Here is a 12,892-nt window from a genome sequence, read left to right on the forward strand (position 1 = left end):
ACGTCTCAGTGTTGTGGCCAGGACAAGCTGAAAATCTAAAAATCGATAGTTTTGATTTCGTATGTTTTTTTTTTTTTGTCATATCACAATTAGCAATTATTAATTAAAAAAATATATATTTTTTTTATGTATTGACGTGAATTACGTCTAAAACGTAAATGAGCAATTGAATGAGCGAAGGTATTTATTTTAATTTTCACACATTCATAACCATTCTTTTCTACCACCCATAAACAAATTCTGCCTTGACCTATGGTGTGGGAAACCTGTGGCTTTTTCAAGTTTTTAACTGTCCGTAAAATTTATTTCAAATTGTTATAAAAGAATCTTGTTTGATGAAGACACTGCCTCAAAAATATTGCTGTATAAATTACAATGTAAGTAATTTGTAATAACAAATAGTAATTATTCTTTAAAATATGCGGATTAGGGAGGTTCAAAAATACATGTAGAAAAAAAAAGATTTCACCTAGATAACGGGACACCCCTCAATATTTTTAGACTTATGGATAGTAATATACTGTAAGAATTTTAGCTTCCCATTTCAACTGAAAGAGGGTGCTCAACCCCTTCCCCCAAACTTTATACATGTGTGAAGGGGGTTTAAAAAAATTCATTGAACTGAAAAAACAATGCTGCATATTATAATATACACTAGTAATATGCATATACATTGCAATAAAATAATTATTTTAAAAAACAGCTATGTAAATTAAATGTTTCTAAATTTATGGCATTTTCTATGCTATGCCTAATGTTAAATTAAGGGGTCATTGAGCACCCTCTTAAAATTTGAGTAAGAATCTAAAATTTTTCCAGCATAATGCTATTAGTATGTCTAAAAAAAAAATAGGGGGTGTCCTAAACCCTAGCTGAAAAAAAGTTTTTTTTTTTTTTTGAACCACCTTTATTGTATAAACATTTTTTCCCACACTTTTACTTATTCATGGTTGTTACGAATAAAGTGTAATACGAACAAATTCATGAACTTTTGGCTTTTCGTATTAACCAAGTTCAACTTACGGTAAACTCCCGATTATCTTCGGAATCGGATAACAAAAATCACGGATATGCCTCAAAAAGGCTAAAATAAAGGACAAATGAGGTTAAAATTGTCATTCATCAAAACCTTAACTGTATTGATGCACAATACTTTCCAAAAATAGTAAAAATAATTTATTTTTGTACAGCAGAATTGAATCATTAAAGAACAAATACACACGATGAAGCTAGCACAATAAATAAATAAAACGTCAGCGTTTAAATTTACAATATTTCGACAGAAAAACAGCTATTGGTATTTGCTTTTTGCTGCGAAAATACGTGTTTCTGATTCTCGAGGGACTCGCGGATAATCGTGAGTGTACTATATTTATATTATGTTTATTTATGGTTTAAGCTAACTCGTAGATAAATTAACTTAAATATTAGGGGGAACGGAAAGTAATGTTTTTTTTTTTCAAACAAATCAATTTTTAAAAGTTTTTATTTTTAATTTCTCGTAATCAACGACCTTTTGCGGTGTAGTGCACATATTTTCAATCCCGGATACATCGAAATTAATCTATTTTTGAGCAGACAAATATCTGGATATGGCATTTTGAATATCGGACTTATTTTCAAGTTTTTTTTGTGGCATATACATCGAAATAAAGAGAAATCAGGTGGTGAAATATCAGACGAGTGGTAGGTAAACAGTCCTTCACAACTCATGAATGTTTTAAGGGGGTTGCCTTGAGCAGTGTGGTTTTGCATTATTATCTTTCAGGATCACTCCTTTTCTGCTGTTAATAGTAGAAATATTCTCGCTAGAAATTGCACCATTTGATTTTCGTTTCTTTCGATAGCTGCAACACTTTCTATGAGACAAAAACTTGGAAATTTAGCTTGCATCAAAGATAGCGTTTCAAGATATTTTGCTCCAAAAATCAACTGATTTTTATCTATCCGAAATTGAAAATTTGCTTACTAAATGGCAAAGGGCTGTTGATAACGAGGGTAGTCGCATTGTTGATTAAAATTAAAAATTAATTTGTTTGAAAATAACGACATTGCTTTTCAGTCTCCCCATTACTATACCATGTACGTCTCTACTTTCATATAATATGGTTGGGTGAATGCTACAAGTAGTAACTATAAGTCATTGATTTTCAGACCACTGTGAGGAAATCTCAACAAATTAATGTTTTTTCACAATTTTTGGGGAATGTGAAGACTTAATTAAATGTTATTTAACTATCCTTTCTAAATTGCATTTAACTAGAACTATTTGAACTTTCAACACAACTGAAATTCTGTTCTTTACAAATTTACAGTAGCCTAGCTGTCGGAAGCCGACGATATTAATGTTGCAATCGGATTCTTCTAATCTCTTCTGTGTCTTTAAGAAAGGTCGGAAGTGAAGTTGATATTTATTGTTGAATCGCCGAAGAAAATTGTTTGTACTTCTACGCAATAAATAATTACTTTGAGAAATGCGTTCAAGTATTTTTAGTTTGGTTCTAAAATATCATTTTGTGACATTTGTTGTGGAAAGAAAAGTATCTACCTGTTCACTTCCGTGGTGAAAATCGATGCTAGTTCGACCTCAAAAGAAGCTGTAGAAAAGCTAGTTTCATAAGATCGATACCGATTTCTGTGGACGGTTTTAGTATTCTAGTATATATTCTTAATGGAGAGTTTATCAAATGTTCTTTCTTGAGTTTTTTAAATTTCCGCAATATGTTTTTTTTTTTCCCCAATAAGACTGAACATTTTTATTCATTTATTTACCATTATTATTTCTTTTTTTTTTTTTTTTTTTTTTTTTAAGATTTATATTTTTAATTTGAGGTATGATTTTTGAAGGAAAATGAATCATTTTTAACTAAGTGCTATTAAGTATTCTCAAACCTCATGCAAGAGATTAGAGATTAGAAAAATTAAAACCACGAAGAAACGCATTAAAGTTCCGTTTATTTTGAATAATTTAATTCTGCGATGAGTTTTGTGTGTCAAGTTTGGAACAAAATCTTAACAAGCAAACAAACAAAAGAAGTGTTTTCAGTGAGAAGAGATAAATGTGCGAAAATAAAGTTTTGCGTTTAAAAAATGGCTGTGAAGATAAATTTTAGAGATTTTTAAAATGCCCATAATTATTATTTTTTTAAATCCTTTTTGTATGTGTGTGTGTGCGTGCGTGCGTGTGCACAATGTTTCATTTGTGCAAAATTACTTATGTTCATCCACATAAATGTTTAATTAGTAAAGATCAAGAGTGAAATAATTCTGGTTACCAGTGGCGAGTGAAAGCAAATATTTAATCAACACTTCTTTTTTCTTACAGCAACATTTGTTTTAAATCAAAAAAGTAACTAAAACAACAAATCAGCTTTTAAATTGTTTCCAAAACGTATAAGTAATTTTTATAAAGGTTAATATCACAAATTAGTAGCATTAACTTGAAGTGTGTGTAAAAGTTTTAGTTATGTAATCATGATATTATTTCATTTTTAAGAGTATTACTTTTTGACAACTTAAGCACAGGTAAGGTTGGGGAAATGATGATCTGGAGATGAATGATACTAATATGTTTAGTCTTCACTTTTTTATGTATTCGCCACGTGGCGAATGGCGACCGCCAATTTTGATCTTTATGAATTAGTAGGGGCAGATGGGACACGTCGGTCCACTTTGTTACTTTTCATTTTTTTATCTCATAAAAAAATTTAATAAGCACTTTGATTTTCTACCATGATTTTCATTAAATATTTCTCATCATCCCAAATTTTTTTGAACAATTTCATTGACTTCTTTTATGTTAATTTTTCAACATAACTCTGAAGCTGACCAACGTGCTCCAAGCGCGGGGTACGATGGACCGCGTTATGAAAACACCTTCTATAGCAATGTTAATGGTAAATATTATTCAATATTGTAACTAGCTTATGTTCTTTTATGTTTATAGCATGACAAAATAAAGATTAAAGATTGATGTAACTAAAATATTTTAAATTGACCAATTTCCGCCTTTACGCTATTTATGCCAGAACCATCTATACAGAGGTGTGTGAATTATTAGAATAATTGTGAACTTTATAGTAAATCATTGTTATATCAAAGAAATATTACTTTATTTTAAAAATGTTGATGCATTTAATATTGAGGGGGCATCCTCTTATTTTTTAATAAAGATTCGTTACGTTTTGGCATTCTTTTTATAAGATTTTGGCAATTAATTTGGATTTCCTCGTCATAGTGCCAAATTTGGATGAGTCCTTCTGTGAGACAATTTATGTTTGTGAAGTTCTATTTATTTATTTTTTTCTTTACAAGAGTTTAGATATTCTCCATTGGGTTCATATCCGGACTATTTCCATGCCGTGGAAGTGTTTTTACGTATTATTTTACATTCAAATTTTGGTCATAGATAAGGCTTTCAAGACACAGAACTCCATCATGTATGAATATGAAGTGTCCATTTGGAAATCCAACTTTTAACTATAAAACCTTTGTTCAAGCCCTTTTTCGAGCTGATATTCGGTCCTCATGCCTTAGCATCCTGAGCGAAAATGATGCTCCAATGGGTGGTGTTTTTAAAATTTTGGATACAGTCGACTCCCGCTACAACGCGATTCGACTTACGCGAAATGGCTATGTAACGTGAATTTTTCACTAACCAACGAGTTTTAGAGCTAACGCGAATTTTTCGCCTACAACACGCATTTTTTTGGAATGAAATATCAGCTTCGTTATAGGCTACTAAATATTGATTTCGTTAATGTTATTACATCAATTTAAGCATCACTGACAGCCAAAGTTCCCACACAAAACTAGTCTAGTGCATCAAATAACCACTCAGCATCTTTCATTTATTTTTTTCATTCTAAATATAATGGCACCTTAGTGTCACCTTTATCTAAAGTTTGTGAAAATGGGGAAAAAAAGGAAGTTTCTGATAAAAAATTTAAAAAAGGCTAAGGTTCTCGATATGCTTCAACAACTACAAAACGTCGACGGTAGCACGATAATAAGTATGAGTTAATCTTCCATACGTACAATTAAAAGTCAAAGCAAAAAGATATCCTTAAAAGTTAAAAACTTAGCTTCAGTATGGAAGCTTGCAGAGCAGTTTAGCTAAGTAAATATTATGAAAATGGAAGCTGCTCTTGTATTGTGGATTAATAAAGAGATTAGGGAGAGGAGATGTTGCCAAAAATTTAAACGTTGTAAAAAAAAAAGGCGAAGCAACCGTGTTTAAAAGTGTATTAGATAAGAATAATGATCTGATCACGCAGCATAAATCATCACTACCTTCATTTTTTAACTCTTAAATATTGTTACTGTATCTACTGTAACAGTATTATTTTAGTGCATCATTTTAATTTCACTGCGTCCTGTGCGTACCGTGTTGTTTTATTTTATGTCTTTCACTCCCACTGGTTATTCATTTTGTGCTCCTTTAAGTATTTCATGTTGAATAAGTTTTTTATTTTTTTAACTACAGTAAAGCAAGAAACTGTAGTGTATAGTTAAGAATGTTTAGAGCAGTTTGAGGGGTGTTTATAAGTGTCTAAAAGTATTTGGTATGCTTTAAAAAAATTGTATGCATACATTTTTCCACAGCGCGAAATTTCGACTTACGCGAGGAGTCTTGGACGCATCCCTCGCGTAAGTCGGGACTCGACTGTAATGCGATTTGGGAAAATACTTTATTGGTACTTCTCCTGACATACTGACTGCTATCTTTTGGTATTTCAAGCATATATTTATCAAAAAGCTATACCTAAAAGGTAAAGGTACCTTAGTGCATGTCATTTGTTGGAAAATATTCTCATAAAGAAAGTTTTAGCCATAATTATGAACAATTCTGAATCTTTAGTCAGTATACAATAAATTTAGTTTTAGAGAAAAGACTGAACAACTTGAATTTACCTGAACAATCGAATTAAAATTAATATTTCTCACCTTGTTTCAATTACTAGTAAATAGTTAACGCACAAGTGTTCCCAAACAAGTCTTTTTGTCATAGCAAATTTGATTTTAGCCCTCTTTACGAGGATAACGAGCACAGAGTTCAACTAAGATGAGATTTCTACGAATAGAAAAATCACATACATTTACTCCATACACTTATAGAGACGTTTTTAGCTCATGATCAGTTGTTTTTCTGTTAGTTTTGGCAATATGAATTAATTTCATTTCTATTTTTGCTATAAATTTACTTTTCTACTGCATTTCCCTACTCTGGAATTTGTATATTTATATGAAATTCAAAGATCTTTTTATTCTGCACACAGATGCTTGCAAAATTTTTAGTTTTTAGCGATTTCTTTTTGTGTACAGTGATTTCCTTGGATGAGACACTTAATTGCAGCTTGTTTTCAAGAAAAAAAATATCACATTCTTTGCTCATGATTACGCAATGGTTCTTTAACAAAAGAGAGACTGCGAAAAAATTGCATTAAGAACGAAATAATACTGATAGGAATACTAGCACAGCAAGTTGACAGTTTTTAAATTTATTTTAAATTCCATTGTTAATCAAACACATGCTTTATGCAATGCGGACAATTTCAATACTTTAGCTCAAATGTTTCTCTATTTTATAAATGTCAACATTTAACAAAGTAATTTCCCCAAAACTACTCTAAAGGAGTGAAAATATGATTAGAATAACAAAATAAATTATTCTTTATGAATTATTGCAACTATACACAAAATTATTCAAGAAAAACTGAAAAAATCGCAATTAGTCTAATAATTTTCACACCTCTGTACATTTTCTCAAGAATCAGCGCAACTTGGTTTTTCATCAACTTCACTGTTGTTATTACTAGAATTTTGCTTTTCTAATCTTTCTAAGTTTTCGTTTTTCGCAAAGTGGGCCAATGTCCCCGCGTTTTTGATCTGAAAAGATACTATCGTAGTTTTTTTCTTTATGACAACAAAATATAGTCTCTACAAATAATTATGAAGTGAAAGAACTTTCTTTAGGAGAGGAGTTCAATTTATTACTGCATTCTTCATTAAAACCATTTATAAAAATTAGGTGCAGACTTATGAAAATTTCTCAGCACTGAAAACATTTGTTCAATATAACTGTACCATGTGATTTTGTTACATGATTTGTCGGACTATGCGGGATATTTGTTGGTCATAAATTAAAATGAAAAGTATTAATACTAAAATTATTGAGTCCGGTCCAACGTGCCCCACGGCCCAACGAACCCCAGCTCTCCCTACTTTGAACCCTCAAAACTTTTCCAGAGAGATTGAACCTTGAATAGTTTTGTTTTAAAAATTTGCCAAAATTAATAAATAAATAATTAAAATAATTAAAGAAATAAAACTTTAACTTCGGAGTGGATTCTTAACTCTCATGTCATCTCATTTATCTCTTTTTTAATTAGTCATTAATTTTGTTTCGTTGAGTGTGAAAGCTCTTTTGATGTCTGCTTTTGCTTGCATTCTAAATATTTATTGAGTGATGAACAATAAGGAAATTCTCTCTTTCAAAAACTTTTTCCGTCTCAATGAAGGATCAAGATTTAAACTATGCGATTACCCTTTCAAAGCATTTTTGAAGGTTGAGTCCTTTTTTCCTTATTGTCTCCTGTATGATTCTAAGTCATCTTTATTCACAGTGTTAACATTTTCTTGCGGTAGAAGCGGATATATCTCTGATTTGTTGTTCGAATTTTCTGGTATTTATTCTGTCGGCGATATTTTGTGATTTGATACTTCAAATATAGTTTTTCTCGACATTCATTTTCTCCGGTGTGTCTCTAAAAGGTAATTTTTTTTTCCTCCCAATAATTTCAATGTCTGTTATTGAATCAATGAATGTTTAGTGTATGCATTCGTGGGAATATTTATTTGTCTTTCAGGCAACAATATTAGAAGCGTTGCTCAGAAAAAATAGCTTTGTTATATCGCGCTTGTTGGGAGGCAAAAAAAAGCTCCATATACAGGGTGACTCCACATGGATTTCCCATGTGTATAATTATAGACAAACAGCTGGCTACACAAAAAAGTACTCATAAGGGTGCATTAAAAAATTTTGCATGGGGAGAAAGTACATACATAGACAATCATTTACCGCTTGGTCTACCAGGGCTGGTAAGGGACCGGGCGGGGTAGCGGGTAATCAAAGGATCACCAATTTTCAGCAGGAAAACTGCAGATTTTAGCATGAAAACTACAGCTTTCTGAAGGTAAAGCCTCAAATCTTTAAAATATCTGCAGCATTCTTCAAAATTTCTGCAGGTGAACTTCTGCAGATTTTGTGAGGAAAACGCAGCACATTTCCCTCTTCACGTTCAAAATTGGGCATTTTCGCGTAAAACAAAATGTTGTACTGGTACGGATTACATTAGTTACATTGATGTAATTACATTCATGTATTTTAGTTACTGTTATGTCATGAGATTAAGTATATGGCCGTGTTTCTTTCTGTTTTGCACAATAACAAGATGTGATCTGTATGGGGGAGGGGGTCAGATTGCACATTGCGCTCTAAAAATGGGGGAGGGGGAGATTTTAAACTATAAAGGGCGCTAGTGATTAAGCTATGGGTTTTAGAAAAAAAATGCTGGAATGATTTTGGAGATGGCAGATGGCAAAACTCTTTTGCGTGTGGTAATAATCGGGCACTTTCAACCCATGGCGCCCCCCCCCCCCTCAAATGTTGCAAAACAAACCCCCTCCCCCTTCCCTTCATCAAAAAAGAAAGACCACCCAAACGAGTGACTAAAAGCAGGTTAAAAACCAGATTTAAAAAAATCGTCGAAGATAAGCGTCATGATCCAACCCCCCCCCCCACCGCCTCCGTCTTCACCGCCATATTTGGGCACTAATGCTCTTTAGCCATTATTATTGAAATAACGTGCTCGAATGTTTTTCGAGAACGCTGATCTCTACTACGTGTCAAAAATTCAGAAACTTTAGGAAGGCGTATTCCCCACCCCCCAGAAATGGTGCCCCCCCCCCCCAAATTTTGCAGTCCACCCCCACCCCCTGAAATAAGGAAACCTTAGAAAAATGAGGTTGAGACCACGTTCGAGAATTGCCATGAAACTTTTCAACTGAGCGTTCTGTGTCACGAATGGGGGGTTTGTGACACACTCCTTTCCCTGTCTTCGCCGCCATTTTTGGACACTAATGCTCTTTAGCCATTACTATTGAAAAAACGTGCTGGAATATTTTTCGAAATGGCCGATCTTTACTACGTGTCTGAAACTTTAGGAAAGGGTACTCCCCCACCCCCCACAAAAAGGTGCCCCCTCCAAAATTTGCAGCGCACACGCCCCTCTCCCCCTTTCCCTTAAACAAACAGTAAGCACCCAGTAAGCAAAATAAAATAAAGTTAAAACATACAACTTGAATTATAAAGCATAAATTACAAACGTCAATCACAAAACATTAAGAAATTCTTGATTATAGTTCAACATTAGTTAGTAGAAAAAATTTAACACTAAGGAGCGCCAAAGGCACTGTCCGCAGTGTTATTAAGGTGTATGTAAGGTTTAATTTGGAGTACAAGCACATAAATATGTATTAAACAATATATTATTTACAAACAGTGGCGCACACAGGAATTTTGCAAGGGGAGGGTCCAAGGTCGAAACCTTATCCTCCTATCATACCCCAATACGTCGTCAAACATATTGACTTGATTTTATCGATTCCCGAGAACGAAAAATAGTAAAAAATAAGCTATTAAATAAAGAAATTAGCCTCATTTATGAAGTATACTTAAATAAATAACCAGAAAGCAAAATAATTTAGGCTTTTACTTTTCTCATAATTAAAAAGTGGATTCAAGTTTATAGAATCTCATTTTAATCTGTAATTACAAAACTAAAAACATGGCTATTACAGTGTATTCATTTATAATCACCATTCTGCTTCTTGTAGACAATTCGTTGTAGGAAAAGTGCACAATATTTTTAAAAATCTTTAAACATAAGGATTTTATTTTTTCACTTATTAGAACTGCCTTTGTTTGAGATTATTCTACGTACAAGAAACATAGTCGTAATTCAGGGGGAAGAGCCCTATGGGAAGGGTCCGGACCCCTTGGACCCCTCCCTTGTGTGCGCCACTGTTTACAAATCATTTATACACAAGTAGTAAATATTTCACACAGAACAATTATTTGACTGTTTGTCTTCAGAAAAAAAAAAAAAAACACAATAACTCGCATTGAAACATTTTTAAAAAATACAATACAAAATCTCCCCCCCCCCTCGGTTGGCAAGTCAGTATATTTTATCAGCTAAAAGTTTATTATTCATAGAATGTCGTTATCTTGTAGATATTCATTGACCCCTTGTTTATATTTTTTGAAGTTCTTCTCATTCCTAACATCTTCCGTTAGTTCATTAAGCAGTCGCGGTGCCAAGAAAAAGAATTGCTTTTTAATAATCGTTTTATTTGGTTTTATAACTTTATATTGTTTACCTGAAATTCGAGTATTATAATGTTTTTCATTAATTTCAAACCAGTTATTGTTGTTATGTAAAAAATACAATATTCTCTGTGCATATATTTCTCTAATAATATAGATTTTCTTTCATTCATGTAAAATAGTATCGTTTTTATTAAATTCTTGTTTAGATCCATAAATTATTTTCAAAATTTTTGCATAAGTTCTATTTAAATTGGTAAGATTTGTTTCATAATCACCTCCCCATGCACAAATACCAGACGTAATAAATGAGTTTATCCAGGCATAAAATAAACATCTAAGAAACTTTTTCTCAATAGATAAAGCCAATATATTCTACCTCTTAATTTTTTCACAAGTTTATCAGTATGGCATTTCCATTTTAAATTTTCACTAAAAGTTATACCCAAATAATTCATATTTTCGACTCTTTCTATGGTAGGGCAGTTACAATTATCTGTGCAATCACATGTTGGTTCGTTATATTTTATGCTTTAATCAATTTTAAAATAAGGAAACTTCAGAAAAATGAGAGTAAGACCACGTTCGAGAGCCATCATGGAACTTTTCAAGCGCGCATTCTGCGTCATAACCTCCCCCCCCCCCTTCCCTGTTTTCGCCACCATTTTTGGACACTAATGCTCTTTAGCCATTATTTTTAAAATAACGTGCTCGACATTTTTTCGAGATGGCCGATGACTGATCTCTACTACATATCATAATATTCAGAAACTTTAGGAAGGGGTACTCCCCCTTCAGAAAATGTTGCCCCCCCCCCCCAATTTTGCTGCGCACCCCCCCCCCCCGCCCAAAATAAGGAAACTTCAGAAAAATGAGGTTAAAACCACGTTTGAGAACCAACATGAAACTTTTCAATTGCGCATTCTGTATCATGAAGCCCCCCCTCCCCTTTTCTCTGTTTTCGCCGCCCTTTTTGGACACTTGCTCTTTAGCCATTGCTATTGAAATAACGTGCTAGAATGTTTTTTTCGAAATGGCCGATCTCGACTACGTGTCTGAAACTTTAGGAAAGGGTACTCCCCCACCCCCCACAAAAAGGTGCCCCCTCCAAATTTTGCAGCGCCCCCACCGCACCCAACATAAGGAAACTGAAAAATGAGAGTAAGATCACGTTCGAGAACCGACATGAAACTTTTCAACTGCGCATGCTGCCTCATGATCCGCCCCGTCCTTAACCGTCTTCGCCGCCATTTTTGGGCACTAATGCCTTTTAGCCATTATTCTTGAAACAACATGTTCGAATGTTTTTCGATATGGCCGATGGCTGATCTCTTCTACGTGTCTGAAACTTTAGGAAGGGGTACTCACCCCACCCAGAAAATGGTGCCCCCCCCCCCCCGAACTAACCCAAGCTAAACTGTATAAATATAAGGACATGCAATACCAATCAGCTATCGACAATTTCAGATATTTACTCTAATAATAATGGCTAAAAAGCATTGGTGCGTGCGAAAGGTGTGTGTGTGTGGATGGGGAGGGGGATTAGGTAGCAGAATGCGCACTTTTTCTTCTTCAAGGCACTTTTTGATAGTGGTTTTAATATTAAGGAATGAGTAGAGATCTTCCGTCGGCAATCTCGAAAACCATTCCATGAATTTATTCTGATACAAATGGCTCAAGAGCATTGGTGCCCAAAAATGGCGGCGAAAAGAACAGGGTGGCGACAGATCAGGGAAATCAGGGAGATCAGGGAAAAGTCAGGGAACTTTATTAATCAGGGAAAAATCAGGGAAATATCAGGGAATTTTGAAAAAATAACAAAAAATCAGGGAAAATTGATTTTATGAAGGGAAAAAAATGTTTTTTTTTTTTTTTTTTTTGCTTTACAAAATTAAATACTCTAATTCCCTACGCATTTTCCACCAATTATCTTTTCGAAAAAAGTAAAATTAATGAGGTGCGATTATACACTGCCCCATATTTGTGCATTTTTTTTCCTCAACGTCAAAGTATTGAATCTTACTTATTAACCACAGGATGAACTTATTAAGATTGCTTCTGTGTCTGTTAGGTTGTTTATTTTACCTAGCTTGAAATTTCCTTTTACGCTTTCAATGCTACGTAAAATAAACAACCATACAGGCAAAGAGGAAGCCTTCATTAATGCCTTAGCTCCGTTGCCTTTATCCCACTGTCTCGAAGTAATTAGCGTACTGTAATCACGATTTCAGGAAGAAATCTTTGGTTTTTAAATTAATACTATAAAAGCTTAAAAGTTATTACTTCTTTGGGTTTTTAATTTAATTGCTAAAATAGAACTTTCAATTAAAAGAACTTTGTTTTTTGCCGTTATACTATTTGTTGTCACCGCAGATTATAAGGGTTTTCTTTTCTTCAGACTTGAGTAATTTTTTAATTTTATAACCAAGTTGTATTCTTTTATATATTTTGATATTAACTAATTGCTTTTTTTTTCTTGCATTCAAAGTTGTTTGTTACAAA

This window comes from Uloborus diversus, unplaced genomic scaffold, assembly GCF_026930045.1.
Source record: "Uloborus diversus isolate 005 unplaced genomic scaffold, Udiv.v.3.1 scaffold_397, whole genome shotgun sequence".
Taxonomy (NCBI): domain Eukaryota; kingdom Metazoa; phylum Arthropoda; class Arachnida; order Araneae; family Uloboridae; genus Uloborus; species Uloborus diversus.